The 15,986-nt window shown below is 33.9% G+C and overlaps 1 long non-coding RNA gene across 1 annotated transcript; it reads left to right on the forward strand.

Annotated features, from left to right (window-relative positions):
- Positions 1-13,253: 13,253 nt before the first annotated feature.
- On the forward strand, positions 13,254-15,189 carry LOC127151469 (uncharacterized). The gene is made up of 4 exons (XR_007824459.1): positions 13,254-14,099; positions 14,190-14,493; positions 14,585-14,659; positions 15,037-15,189. It is a non-coding gene; the product is annotated as an uncharacterized LOC127151469 (long non-coding RNA).
- Positions 15,190-15,986: the final 797 nt, after the last annotated feature.

Here is a 15,986-nt window from a genome sequence, read left to right on the forward strand (position 1 = left end):
TTATATTTAGATGACCCATCCATAAAGGACAACGCCTCGTGTCCAATAGTTGCATCAGCATGATGTCATCATGACGTCAGCAGCAGCAGGGATAGGATGGCGCGGCTCAGTGCGCGCTGCTCGGCTCGACTTGTACGGACGGCTTGGGTCGGTTCGGCTTCGGTTCTTCATCTACCGTCGGTTAAGGCAGTTTTTGAGCCGGTTCAAGCATTTTTTGGCTGGTTTGGAGCGATTTTTTACTAGTTCAAGGTTTTTGGACCCGGTTTAAAGTTTTTTGAAGGTTTTGAGGCCGGTTTTGGAGCTTTGAAAACACTTTTAGGATATTTTTAAGGCTTTATTATTGTAATTGTTGCTTTATTTTATCTTAAGGGCCAATTTTACAGGTTCAATTGTTATTTAAACGCTTTATGGATGTCATTTAGATAAATTCCACCTAAGGTTAAGCATGTTCATGCATTTTTATATATTATAAATGTTATAATGTATGGTTTTAATGCATGATTATAAATTTCATGAGTAATTTAAAATATGTTGATATTTTAAATATATGAAATTGGATAAGCATGATGCATGACATTACTTAGTTAAATATAATTTGTTATATTTAAATTAATGTCTTGTGTATGCTTGATTGATTTTCATATTTTATTTAATATATAATTGTTATATTAATAAAGATGAAAATTAATTTGCATTGTGCATATTACATCCATAGTTTAATATAATTGTTATATTATTGTAATGTATGCATGTAATATGGTTTTATTTAATTATAATTTGATTTTAATTATTTAAACCATAGTATGCATGATTATAGGGCTAATTAACTAATTTTATAATAGTTATAAAATTTGATTATTAGAAACCGTCAACCTATAGGATTAATTTGGTTTAATTTTAAATTTTTTAAAATTAAATAGACCTAAGATCACATTAATTCTAATAGGATTAGAATTAAGTCTTATTTTTAGTTTAATGAAACTAAATAGGACAAATAGGATTTAAGGTTATAAGGGAACTCCACGAGTAAAGTTCTGTCTAAGGCTGGGGGTACTTAAGTTGACGGTTTACAGAACACCTCTTACCTAGGAACTGACCCGAAATCGGCGTTGAATTAACCTTATTCCTATTGGCATAAGATGTCATTAGGTAAATTAAATGGTTTAATACACCTAAAAACTTTAGTGTAAAGTTTTATTATAAGTGTTATAATAAGAATAGACTTAGTTCGATTCATTTAGCCGGAATTTAGCTAAGTACAACTAAACCTTTAATTAATAAAACATTTTAGTGGGAGAAAGATGGTATATATGATATATCAATTTTTGCTCTCATGTCCCTAAGAGTTCACACGTGAGATCAATACTCGGCTTCGTGTTGCCCAGGGTGCGACCTCTCTTCGAAAAGTGTTTGTATGGGTCAATAACAAGGTGAATATGGGAAGTGTTCATAGTAAGTGGGAAAAGGATGCGTGTCAATGTATCCTACAGTCTCCTCCATTAGGTTGCACCGTGAGATTTCTATGATCCGCCTGCGTTTCATCTTGAAGCGACCATCCCTTCGGAGGGCTTGATCATTTAAGTTGGAACATCGCAAACTCCAAAAATGGATAGGATTTCTTAGGTTAATCTTTAACAGTTGTCTTTCCTAACGGTAGCTTGTTGAAGCATACCTCTGGGATCTGAAAATGGTAAGGTCACACTTCGAGATGAATTGAGTTAGTTAATGCATCCTTGACCGAACAACAATAGCTAAGAACTATAGGAATAAGAGTTATTCTAGTATTAGTAATTAGCTGAGATTGTCTCAATTTAGAAGAGGAGTAATTGATCACCCTTCGGTGTCTGTTGCTCTAAACTTCTTAAGTATCGTTGCAAAAACTAAATCGTTAGTTTTATTAGGGTTCTTTGATTGTTTGTTTTTGCTGAATTGACTGAATTATTTTGTGTAATGGGTTAAGACAAAGATAATTAATACGGTCAATTATTTGCTATTTCAGCATGTCTTTCCCAATAGGTCAAAGCCATGGACCTTGAAATGGAGTCTATGTACTTCAATTCAGTGTGGGAGTTTGTAGATCTACCTGAAGGGGTAAAACCTATAGGGTGTAAATGGATCCATAAGAGAAAGAGAGATTCAGCTAGGAAGGTACAGACCTTCAAAGCTAGACTTGTAGCAAAAGTGTATACCCAAAGGGAAGGGGTTGACTATGAGGAAACTTTTTCCCGATTGCTATGTTAAAGTCTATAAGGATTCTCTTATCCATCTTCACATTTTATGATTATGAAATATGGCAAATGGATGTCAAGACTGGTTTTCTGAATGACAATCTTGAAGAGAGTATCTTTATGTCTCAGCCCGAGGAAGGTCAAGAGCAAAAAGTTTGCAAGCTGAATCGATCTATTTATGGGTTGAAACAAGCATCTAGATCTTGGAACATTAGGTTTGATATTGCGATCAAATCCTACGATTTTGACCAAAACGTTGATGAACCTTGTGTATATAAGAAAATCAACAAAGGAAAAGTAGCTTTCTTAGTACTTTATGTGGACGATATCCTCCTCATTGGAAATGATGTGGGATACCTTATTAATGTTAAAGCTTGGCTAGCAGTCCAATTCCAAATGAAAGATTTAGAAGAGGCACAATATGTTCTTGGAATCCAAATCATAAGGGATTGTAAGATCAAAACGTTAGCACTGTCTCAAGCAACCTATATCGACAAAATGTTGATTCGATATTCGATGCAGAACTTTAAGAAGGATTTATTACCTTTCAGGCATGGGGTTCACTTGTCTAAGGAACAGTGTCCTAAGAAACCTCAAGAAGTTGAGAATATGAGACGTATTCTTCATGTCTCAGTTGTCGGCAGCTTAATATATGTTATGCTTTGCACTAGGCCAAACATTTGTTATGCAGTGGGAATAGTCAGTAGATATCAGTCCAACCTAGGGTTAGACCACTGGACGGTGGTTAAAATTATTCTCAAGTATCTTAAGAGAATGAGAGACTACATGCTTGTGTATGAAGTTGAGGATTTGATCCTTACAGGATACACTAATTATGATTTCCAAACCGATAAGGATTCTAGAAAATCCACATCGGGATCAGTGTTCATCTTAAATAATTGAGCTGTAGTATGGCATAGCATCAAGCAAGGATGCATTGCAGACTCTACAATGGAGGCTGAATACGTCGCTGCTTGTGAAGCAGCAAAAGAAGCAGTTTGGCTTAGGAAGTTCCTACATGATTTGGAAGTTAATCCAAACATGAACTTGCCCATCACTCTATATTGTGATAACAGTGGGGCAGTAGCCAATCCTAAACAACCTCGCAGCCACAAACGAGGGAAACGCATAGAGAGGAAGTATCACCTGATACGAGAGATTGTGCAACAAGGGGATGTGATCGTTACCAAGATCGCTTCGGAGCACAACATTGCTGATCCATTTACGAAGACTCTCACGGCTAAAGTGTTCGAGGGTCATCTAGAAAGTCTAGGTCTACGAGATATGTACATTAGGTAACCTAGGGCAAGTGGTAGATGTGTAATGGGTATGATGATGCCCTAGTTTATTGTATTTGTATACATACGTTTTATGTAATATACTTGTACATTTTACCATTTCCAATGTTTGACGATTACTTTATTATGTACATCCTATAAGGACTAGAGTTTTAGTCCAAGTGGGAGTTTGTTGGGTTTTATGTTCTAAAACTCGTAGATAGTAAATATATAATTGATTAACCGTTATTAATAAAGTGTTTTATTATTATAATTTCAACAAGTGTTATTGATTATATTATTAGTTTTGTCTTAATAACCTAAATCTAATAAACTAACATCCTAAGTTGTTTGATGAGTCTTGAACAGTATGTAGAGACATACGGGGATCAATGTTCAAGATTAGCTTAAATGGTCTATAGTAGGGTTAAGGCTGGGTACCTTATCCTGTTAACATTATGGATACGACTCACTTTATATTTGATACAAACACATTGATCCAATGCGTTCATGTATGTGACATGCGAGTGAGGGTATCCTATGCAATGAGTTTGCATAAGACTAGACCACGAAATAGTAATCACTAGATGTAACTCCGTTAACTAGTTGGATTTCTATTTCATTAGGATGACCTAGGTAACTTAGTCTTAATCCTGAGTGTATTATGAACTCCTGTTTGCAAGGGATTATCCTTTGATTTGTACGGGTGAAAGTGGCCAAATTGCCAACTCAATATACTTAGGACAAGATCGAGTGGGGAGTTAGGAACATAATCACACAAGATGGAATTCACTCTTTTCCACCTTTAGGGTAAGTAGATAAGTGTTCCCTTAAATGGTGTCTCCGGGACTTGAACAAAGGGCCCTACCCTCTCTATGACACGAGAGGGGTTTCTGTTTAGTGGTTGGACCATAAACAGGTTGTTCATTAGAGGAGCACTGGTATTTAAGAACTAGAAGTAACCCAGGGGTAAAACAGTAATTTGACCCAGCTGGTGTTACGAACACTTGTGTATGACTAACTTATTGGTATTGGTCTATATCCATGGACAGAAATATATCTAAAGTGACAAGAGTTCAGCTGCGAGTCTTTAGTGGAGTGTACACACAGTTAACGAATATTGATTAATGTGGTTAATGAGTTTAGCTAATTAATCTCATATCGTTGTAGCTTCTAATCTGTAAGTCCATTAAGTCCCCTTCCTATCTCATAAAAAGTAATGAGATTTATTTATATTGGTTGTAATTTGAAATGTTCAAATTTACTTTGGGAATTAATATAATGTATATTGATACATCATAATATAAAGTTTATATTTAATTAGACTTTATCAGATAAATTTAATTTTGGATATGATTCAAAATTAAATTACGAGAGGATAAAATATTTGAATAGTTCAAATATTAGTTTAATATGAATTATATTCATATTAATGATGGAAAAAACAAAGCATAAGAGACATGTAGCAGCGGAATTTAAAGGATCATGTTTTACTTTATTTGCATCTAAACAATTTAGAAGTTAACATGCATCTATCATGCGATGAACCTAAACGAAGAGAGAGGAAGGTAAACGATGTACTTACCTTTGTAGTTCTCAACTTCTTCTCTTCCTGAAAATCACGAGCAAGAACAACTACCAAGCTGACCTACTATGCTCACGACCAAAAACGGAGTTGTGGGACTCGGTTATGCGAAGAGAATTTTAGAGAAAGATGGGAGTCAATCGTTTAGGTGTTTTTCTAGAGAAAACCTCATCATTTTCTCATTCGGTAATGAGAAGTTTTTATATGAAATTTACATGCAAATTGCATATAAATTATTTCATATTTTATCAACACTTAATCAATTCATTAACTCTTTAATGAAATTAGTGGCTTTAAATTCATAATAATCTGCCACATTTCCCATTAACCATTAATTAATAAAGTAATTAGTCAAAGGGGCATTTTGGTCATTTGACCAACTTAAGTCAAAGTCAAACTTTGACTTTTCTTGGTCAAAAGTCGACTTTTTGACTTTTTACTAATTTTTCCCGTCTTGACTAATTCTAACCTCCCGAGTATGAATCCGTATTCATTTTTCTAAAATTCAAATGATATTTGAATATAAACCCGGTCAAAGTTCAAAATCAATATGTTGACTTTTGACCGTTTTAAAACTTTTCAAGCTTTTAGATATGAATCTATATTCATATTTATTTAAATCATATTTAAACATAAAACTTAAAGTTTATTTCTATCGACTTATATCTTATATATTTGTCGGTTTCTCTCTCTTATCTTTATTCGAACAATTCGAACTACTTCAACATACTTGTTCTTAGTTGAATCCAATGAGCTAGTAGGGGAACCTAATGGACCTATAGATCATGGGCTCCAACGATTCGAGATTAATTGGCTAAACTCTTTTAGACCAAAATTAATCAACATTCGTTAACTAAAGAGTCATTCCACTAAAGAGTCATTCCACTAAAGACTCTTAGTTGCACTCCCCTCACTATAGATATATTTCTGTCCACCTGATATAACCATAATGGGTAAGTCGATCCTTCACAGGTTGTTCGTAATCTTGGCTGGGTCAAAATACCGTTTTACCCCCGAGATTACATCTTGCTCTTTAAGACCCACTAATCCACTATTGAACAATTGGTTTAAGGTCCAACCTATAAACCAGAATCCTTCTCGAGCCAATGAGAATGTGAGGCCCCTTGTTCAAGACTTGAATTCAGTCCTTAAGGGAACAACAAATCTACTATCCCAGAAGTGGGTAGGAGTGAATTTCATCTTGCACCCTATGTCTCTAGCTATCCATTCAGTCTTACCCTTGAAATGGGAGTCTTATTGGGCAGCGATGTTGAGTTGCCCCCACCTATGCAGATCTAAGAATACTACTGAATGAACAGAAGTTCATAGTTAGCTCAGGATTAAGATCAAGTTACCTAGGTCATCATAATTGAAATAGTCAGTTTATAGTTTACGGTGTTATAACTAAAAGTGACTAATTCGTGGTTCCAGTCTTATGCAAACCATTTACATAGGATGCCCCCACTCCCATGTCTCTACATGAACGATTCAGGATTACATCGTTTGTACTAACTACGAAGCGGACCGCATCCATAGTGTTTATCCAGAATAAGGCGCCTAACATTATTCATACACTATAGACTATTTGGGTTATTAACTTGAACTTAATCCTTGTTTATGTCTATACACATAAAGTTCAAGTGTATTTGACAAACTCAATAAAATAGCCTCGGGACCTAAATTTATTGGTTTTAAGATTATAGCATTCAATAATAAATTTTATTGAACCAAATAACAAAGTATGAGTTTTAGGACACAAATTCCAACAATTAAAACTATAGGTTAAAATTTAATGTGTATGTGATACATATTAAAACTATAGGTTATCAGAGAAATTTATATTTGAATATGATTCAAATTTTGGATTAAATTAAATATAAGATATTTAATTTAGAAATTAATTAATTGGAGAATTAATTAATAGTTTAGTTTAATTTCGTTTAATTAAATTTGATTTAATTAAATTAAAACTATAGTTTATGTGAGAGATATTCATTTAAATATGATTTAAATGAAATATTAATTAAATATGACTTAATTAATTAATTAATTAATTTAATATATATTAATTTAAGATATATTAAATATATATTAAATTAATTAATAAGGAACGTGGGTGGTTTTCTCACGTTCCCATTTATTCTCTCTAACTTCCCTTTTCTTCTTTCAGGGAATTTTTTGCGTAACATATATACAGAAGGCGTTCTGTGATTTTTTGCAGAGAAAAAAGGATCATCGCATTCTCTCAACTTTTTCTCTCTAAAAAAATTCCCTAAATCCAATTTTGGTTCCCACAAACCATCTCAATTAGAGAATAAGAAGGTTTCCAAGTGGTGGTGCCCCAAGTTGGTGTTTGGTAGATTCAGAGTCGTCAAGGAGAGTAAGTTCTTCTTCTTTGTATTTTCTTCACAGCATGTTTAACCATAAAAAATTAGTTTTGTAGTTTTTGCCAATGTATTGGTATTTTTAAGGTTCTAATTAAAATTGGGTCTCTGTAACTCTTCCGCTGAAAAGGGTTTTCATCCCTTCATCATTTTGTTGAGGTGTACTAGGTGTTGAGAGTTGGGATTGGATTCCATGTTCTATCATATAGTCCTGGAATCTAAAATCCATGTACTCTCCACCTCAATCAGATCGAAGTATTTTAATCTTTCTACTTAATAGATTTTCAACTTCAGCCTTATACTTCTTGAAATTTCCAAGAGCTTTAAACTTATGCTCCATTAAGTATAAATAACCATACCTTGAATAATCATTTATCAAACCCCCCAACCCCTTTCAAAATTTCTATTCAATTTTCCCTTCAAAATTTTCGAAATTTCTATTCTCAACCTCCCCTTCAAAATTTCAATTCAACCCTCCCCATTTCAAATTTTCAATTCATTTCAAATTTTCAATTCATCCCTCCACCGTCTTCAAAATTTCAATTAACCCTCTCTCCCCCCCCCCCCCAACTTCAAATTTTCAATTCATCCTCTATCCACTTCAAATTTTAAATTCAACCAACCTCCTACTTCAAATTTTCCATTCAACCCCCTCTTAAAATTTTAATTCAACCACCCACTTCAAATTTCAATTCAACACACATTCAAAATTTCCATTTCACAAACAAAAGTATATTCCTACCCAAAATCCTAAAACAACTTTTAAAAAAAAAAAAAAACTAAACTATATAAATAAACCTAAAAATTAAGGATTTTAAAACTTACCTCAATGTGCAACGACGATAAACAACGGGAGAGGGACGAAGACGAGGGCAACGGCGGCGAGGAAACGGAAGGAATTCGACGATGAGGGCTTCTCTTCTTCTTCGATCGCCGGCTCTTTTTTTTTCCTTCGTTTCGGTTATGTGAAACACAGAACTGAAACATCAAATTTATAGAGGAACTCCCAACGCAACACAAAAATGTCGGAAGATCCTCTTTCTCCCAACGAATAACTAATGGCATCAGAGATTTTGTATTACTCCTAACGCCATTTTCGACGCACAATAGTAGCATTGGTAAAGCGCCTTACTCCCTACGCATTCCCCGATGCCATGTAGCATGCGTCGAGAATATATGTCTGCCAAAATTAATGCTATGTAATTTTTTATGGTTCGTTTCCGACGCATACATGCCACGTCGAGATAACATGTTATTCCCGATGTTGTTTCTAACGTCTATGTCACAGCATCGGGAAAAGTTGTTTATCCTGACGTGTGAAGGTGTGCATCGTGATATTGTGTCATTCCCGACAAATTTGCTATCGACGCCTTTCTTTGCATCGGGAGAACTCCTATTTCTTGTAATGGTATGGAGGGAGTTTAGAGTTTACCACCGCCGGTATTTTCAATATTTAAAGGTTGACCATTTCCCACTGTGACAATTTCCTCACCATTATAATTATTGGATAAGTTGAGATTTGCCAACTTATTTATCATGTGAACGTTGCATCCACTGTCAGATAACAGAAATTGTTAGTATTTTCACCAGAGATTTGAGAATTCATATAGTGTACTACCATTGCTGCTAATTGGGAGGGTGGGTGTCGACCTTGATATGAGAAATTCATGCGATTATAGAAATCAAGAGTCCCATGTCCTTATTTTTGACATATTTGACAAAAGATACGGCCATTAGATCCATAATTTGTTTCAGGCCCAAAGTTGGACCCATGTGAAGGAGAAGACCCAATAATACCACGCTGATTGGGATGAAATGGGCTGAAGTGGGATGGTGGGCGAAAGGAGCCATGGTTATTGCCACACGATCCTAAAGCAAAATTTGTCCCACGATTAGAAGAATTTGGGGAAGAATTAAAATTAAGGTTACCAGTGGAGTGGAAATGGCGTGCTCGTCTGCAGCTGCCATGATGTTGAGGTGGGTGAAATACCGCCATGGTTGTTGGAATGGCTTCAATGACTGAAGTTTTGACTATGGTTGTTTCTTCCCAAATGAGAAGGGTGTGAAGTTCTTCAAGGGAGATGTTGTCGTTGCGAGTTTGAATAGAGGTACGAAATGCATTGAAGGCAGCGGGAAGACTATTGAGAGTGCGAACAAGGATTTCTTCATCTTCAAGAGAGATAGAGGCGACAGTAAGCTTATGGACAAGAGCTTTAATGTGGGAGGAGTGTTGATTAATGCTTTCAGAAGGGGTTTTTTTTATGGTATAGAGGGCTGATCTTAAATCAAGAATATTGGATCGGGTATTAGACGAGTAACATTTCTCTAGAGGAAGCTATAATGCCTTAGAGGAGATTGAGCCGATAACATGGGCTAGGGCAGAGGATGATAGAGTGACGTTTATTAAGGTAATGAGAGTTTGGTCACGAGATAGCCATTGAAGATACTCTAGGTTGATTTCGGAGTTGGTTCCAGGAGTTGAAGATGGTAAATATTTTAAAGGACGAGGAAGGGTATCATCAATATGGCCAAAGAGAGAATGGGCTTTGAGGATGGATGAAACTTGATATTTCTGGAGAACGTAATTTGTAGAATCCAGTCGAATGGGTAGGAGGTTGCAGATGTTGGATAACAAAAAGAGTGTAGAGGTGGGAACAGATGAGTTTGATGAGGACTCAGGAACGGGATTGGAGGTTTCGAGAAGGTCAGATTGGGAACTAGAGGTGACCATTGAAGAAATATGTATGAGGTATGCAAATTACTTTGAGGAATGCTCTGATACCATGAAAGATTCTTAATATATTTTGTATTCCCTTGCTTTTCATTGATGATAAAGGTATATATTTATACAAATTACAAATGAGTGAATATGGTAAAATTATAATAGAATCAATTTACAATAAATGCCTAAATAATGGGAGATGATTATGGATCTTGAAATATCTCCTAATACTAATCATAGTCCCAAGTGGAAGAGAAAGGAGATTGAAAAGAAAGTCAGTTAAATTGAAAAGAAAGTCAGTCAAATTCTTGTCTGCTTTCCCAGAAAGAACTCTTTTTCTTTTTGTATCGATAAGAAGCTTTAATTTCACATCTCTTGATCCTGCCATATTTTAGTTTTGTTGAGGACAGAAATTTGAAATTATATGGTATTTTGTTTTGTTTGAACTTGTTGGGCTTATTTATGGTAGTGTAATATAATATGTACCTCTAAATATTGATGATTGGCTGCATGGCTACGTACAAGGTGCCCAAATTGTTATGTTTAGTACAAAATATATCAATTTCCTACTGGATTTAGAGATTTGACTGTCCTTTTCACTAATTCAAGTTGTTCATAGAAAATATATTGGGACATGCCAACTCAATATTATTATTTTCAGGTAAATTAACTTTGTAACTGAAATTTAGCAGAAAACCAAAATTAATTTTAGAAAAATAACAATAAAAAACATTTGAATATACCATGTTGAATCAACGATCAATTCAAAAATTCCTGGTAGGTTGGTTGGCTAGCTTGGGTAACTTTATTGAAGGCAAAATTTGAGCATTATGTCCAATACGTGGGTAATAATTTTTGGAGCCTTGGGCAACATTTTCATATTTTTCATATATGGTGAAAGCATATTTTCTGGATCTTTTTCTCCTAATAGGAATATTTATTAATAAATATACAAATTCTTATGGTTAATATTTATATATTTCTCTTTTAATTAATATAAAAATCTTTCGATTGGTTGAACTTTTAATTTATATAAAACCTTTATCTTTTACAAAACATCCCTTGAAGATTCAGTCTTTTCCGAGATCCTAGTAGATTTGGCTGTTTCTTTGGTCATTGACCTAAAATACAACTTATGGGCTTTGTGGGTCATGGTATATATACGTGGAAAGAAACTCCTACTAGATTTTGCATTAATAGTGAGTCTTTTACGAAATACTCTATTCATGTGGGGTATGGTGTTGAACACCTTGTTACTCATGACATGCATTGTGATTCACTTCCTTCAGAAGATTTGTGCAAGTTATGTGCAAGTTAGAGGAAACCTAACGTTAAAGGTTATTTTGAGGAGTTTTTCTCGGGGGAGCCTAAACATTGAGACGCAAGGGCGTGAAACATATGATTCAGAAGAGCTCAGATCAAATCCCTTGTTCACACATCTTGTAAAAGTTGTGCAATTCAACTACAAAAAAAGAGGGATCTCTCGACCCAAAAAAGCGTATAGAGATATACGAAAATGCATCGGGAGAGAATCTTCCGACGCTACATGTTGTGCGTTAGTGTCAGGTGATCCTCTATTTTTTTAATAAAAAAAAATACCTTCTATTTATTAAATGGAAGGTATATATATCCACCCTGAAACAAATACCACAAAACGTTTATTAAACTACCCTCAACTATAGAGAGAAAATGTCCAATACAAGTTAGGATGACGCAAGGGAAAAATTTTAGAAACAAAGTATAAAAATATATCTATGAAGAAAGCTCACTTCAAACTCAAGACCATGTTTAAAGTAAAGCACTGAGTAACATGTTTAAAGTAGCAAAGAGAAGTAGGCACAAAATAAGAGGGAGAAAATGCATAGGTTATTTTTAAGAATATCTTTTTTTTTTTCATAACAGAGAATGAGGTGAGAAATTACTTGCTCTTCCGAACTTATCCCAACAACTTCCATTGCTTTTTTTTGTTGCGGTATATTCCAAACTTATAGTTCTTCACCTCCTTAGCTTTAGATTGAAAAGGCAAAACAATGAAGAAATAACTCAAACTAACTTCAAAGAAAGAGTTCCACGGAAGATCTTTTATATAAAGAAATAACTTGAACTAGTTCAAATAAAGATTGTATCTTAATTTTAACCCATGATCTTAAATACATTTTTGTGGGTGCATGCTTCTTTCTTAACATGAAGGTTTATTACAATCAAAGGGGCAACTTGTGAATCCATATGCCATTAAGATAATGGGTTAAAATTAAGATGCATTTTGTAAACTCTACAACTGCAACTTACAAAAGACCACGAGTTTAAATTAAAACCAGTTGTCAACTATCTACATTTTCTTTTTGAATGAGAAACAAACTTTTCATTGATTCCACAAACTTACCATAAACGACTACAACATTCGTCAAAATCCAAATACATATGGAAGTAAAAAATGCACTTTCATGCACTAAACTAGTTAAATTTGGAAATAAATGTTCCAAGAGAGATCTTCCTTCCTTGAGTTACTTCTAAGATCTAAAATAAAATTCCAATCTTTTATGATGGTGACGAGTGTTGCTTCTCCCTCATCACAATCTAAAATCTTGAACACAAACCATAAAACTCAATTAACCTCCTAACAATAAATTTGAAACATTTAAACCCATATTTGAAAAAAAAAACTTAACAACTAAATAAAATAAAATATCACAAATCAAATCTAAACTAACCGTTGATTTTATTTCTTTAATTGCAATGTGACATGGATACTAATATATAAAATAAAAATACATTTGCTACCTAATGTAATTTCTTATATTATAATATTTTGAAAAAGATAATTTTAAAAACTAAAAATATTTTATATAATGAATTTTCAATCAGAAAAAAAAAAAGAATGCTGAAATGTAAGTAAGCCGAAGCCCATTGACCTGTTGGAGGCCCATCATTTTCAAAATTCAATATTCACGCTCTTAACGGTCACATTTCTCTAGGATCATCCTATTTAAAGCCCCTTCAGTTGTCATTTCATCATCTTCATTGGATCGCTTCGCTTCGTTTCTTTGTGGCACCGTCAAAATTTTATTTGGATTGAAGAAATTTTGACAGCCATGACAGTGCCAAAATTTCTTCCATGCAAACAAAAATTTTATCTTCATTTCGCCATGGATTTCCATACCTTGTCGAGGAGAGAGTTCCAAGCCCTAAGAGAAATAAGATTCCGGCCAATATCACTTATGTCGCCATGCCGACACTCTTGCTGCTCGATCTTCAATCTGAGTCATTTTCTTTCTAGTAGTTTCATCTTTTCATTTTAGATTGTTTTGTTCAAGATTTGTTTTCTGATTTTGGACTGTTTGCTCTTCGTATAGGCCAAAGAAATCAAGGAGATTTTGTACGATGACAGATCTGGAGTACCTGAATCGTTTATTGATTTTGTAGTTTAAATCTTGTGATTTTGGTGATTTTGAAGCGTATAATATAATTCTACTGTGTTGTGAGGTAAATAAGATTTTTCTAGGGCTTTTGAAAGTTAATTTAGATATTTCGTTATTTGCTCTTGGTATAGGTTGAAGGAATCGACCAGTTTTCAAGCCTTGATAGATAGTACCTGAATCGCCGATGAAAGCAGAGGCGGAAATTTCACGAACTGCGTTGAGATCTTTGAAAAGAAGAAAGACCCTAAAAGATGAAGCGTATAATATAATTCTACTGTGTTATGAGGTAAATAAGATTTTTCTAGGGTTTTTGAAACTTAATTTAGATATTTCGTTATTTGCATTTGGTATAGGTTGAAGGAATCGACCAGTTTTCGAGCCTTGATAGATCTGGAGTACCTGAATCGCCGATGAAAGCAGAGGCAGAAATTTCACGAACTGCATTGAGATCTTCGAAAAGAAGAAAGGCCCTAAAAGATGAAGCGTATTAATTCTACTTTGTTATGAGGTAAATAAGATTTTTTAGGGTTTTTGAAAGTTAATTTAGATATTTCGTTGTTTGCTCTTGGTATAGGTTGAAGGAATCGACCAGTTTTCGAGCCTTGATAGATCTCGAGTACCTGAATCGCTGATGAAAGCAGAGGTTATTTCCTCGGAAATTCCACGAATTGCATTGAGATCTTCGAAAAGAAAAAAGACCTTAAAAGATGAGGCAACTACCACTCGATCACATTGAGAACTTCGAAAAGAAGAAAGCCCCTCGATGATGAAGTAATTACTACTCGATCACGCTGAGGTGCAACATGAGTTTAGGGGAGATCAGAAAATGGAAAAAATTACTGTCCAAATGTCGTTCAATGATACGCCTAACAGTTCAGGTTTGCATTTTGTAATTTTCTTATTCTTTTCTGATTTGCATATCGATATCCTTTAGTTGAAAATTTTGATGATTGATAGCAATTGGTGCAGAACACATGAAGGAAAACAAGGAATTAGAAAATGGAGCCAATTATTGTTCATATGTCAAGTTCGATGATATGTTAGGTTTGCATTTTGTGATTGCGTTGTTCTTTTTTTATTTTGGAGACTGTCCTCGGTAATTTTGACGATTATTATTTTTTAGTTTTTTTTTGCTTGCATTTAAACACATATGGTTGTTGAACCGGGGTTCTCGAATGATTGTCGGTTTTCTTTTCAGAATAAGTGGTCTTATATTTGTGTATCTTTCTGTGCAACTTTAATATGAGGTTATTAAGGAAGGAGATATAGGAGGAAGAAGGGAGAGAGAAAAGTAAGGGAGAGAGTTATACTTGTCAACTTTAAAAGTGGTCTTATAGTTATGCTTAAGAGTACGAGAGATACTTCATTTTTCTTGTTTCAGCCTTAATTTTTGTGTTTTTTATGGGTGTTTTGTTAATTAGGCTTAAGAGCAAGAACCAGTGAAAGAGAAGTATTTGATTGTCCAACAAGTAATAAGCTTGTCCTCAATCATCCAACCATCTTTCTTGTAAAGAAAGAGGCTTCTCCTCTGGCGACCAAAGTCGTCCCTTGTTAACAGGTACTACCCCATTACTTTTCATGTCCTTTTAATTAAGATATTTATATAAATATATATCAAAATAAATAAGATCCTCTTTTTTATATTTTTTAAAAATTAAATCTATAAATACTCATTTCATCTCTAAAATTCTGGTTTGGTTACTTTTTAAAATTCCCCCAATGTTCCTATTAATTCTGGTTTGGTTACTTTTTAAAATTCCCCCAATGTTCCAATTACACTCCTATATGTGTATTATGATTATCAATAAAAATTGAAAATATTTCTTCAGGTAATAAATGAATTTCAACTACTAGAAAAAGTGTATTTTATAAAACATTTAAAATAAATCGTTGCTACTAAACAATTTTCTTTTTCTTTTTCTTTTTTTCTTTTAAGACCAAAAGTAATTATTAAACTGATTGTTTCTGTATTTTTTTCCCTGAATTTTTATTCTTCAAGTTCTTTCTTTTCTTTTTTAAAATAATAGCAGCAGTTTTTAAGCCTAAAAGTTATCTAATTATCATTAGGGTCTATTTTATTTCCTAATAATTGGTTTATTTATTCATTTTCTTCTACTTTATCCCTCTCTGTTAAATTACTAAATGAATGTTCTAAAAGAACATTACTAAATAAATCGACAATTAGTGCAGAAATCGTGAAGGAAAATAGGAAATTAGAAACTGAGTCTAGGAAAACTAATGAATCAAAAAGCAAATTAGATGAAGATTTTGGCTGTGTAAGTTGATGAGATGGAGTCTGGAGTGAAACTCTCAGAGGAGGAACCTGAAGCTTCCAAAGATGTTTGTATGTTCTTTACATTGTTGCAGCACC

This window comes from Cucumis melo, chromosome 10, assembly GCF_025177605.1.
Source record: "Cucumis melo cultivar AY chromosome 10, USDA_Cmelo_AY_1.0, whole genome shotgun sequence".
Classification (NCBI taxonomy): domain Eukaryota; kingdom Viridiplantae; phylum Streptophyta; class Magnoliopsida; order Cucurbitales; family Cucurbitaceae; genus Cucumis; species Cucumis melo.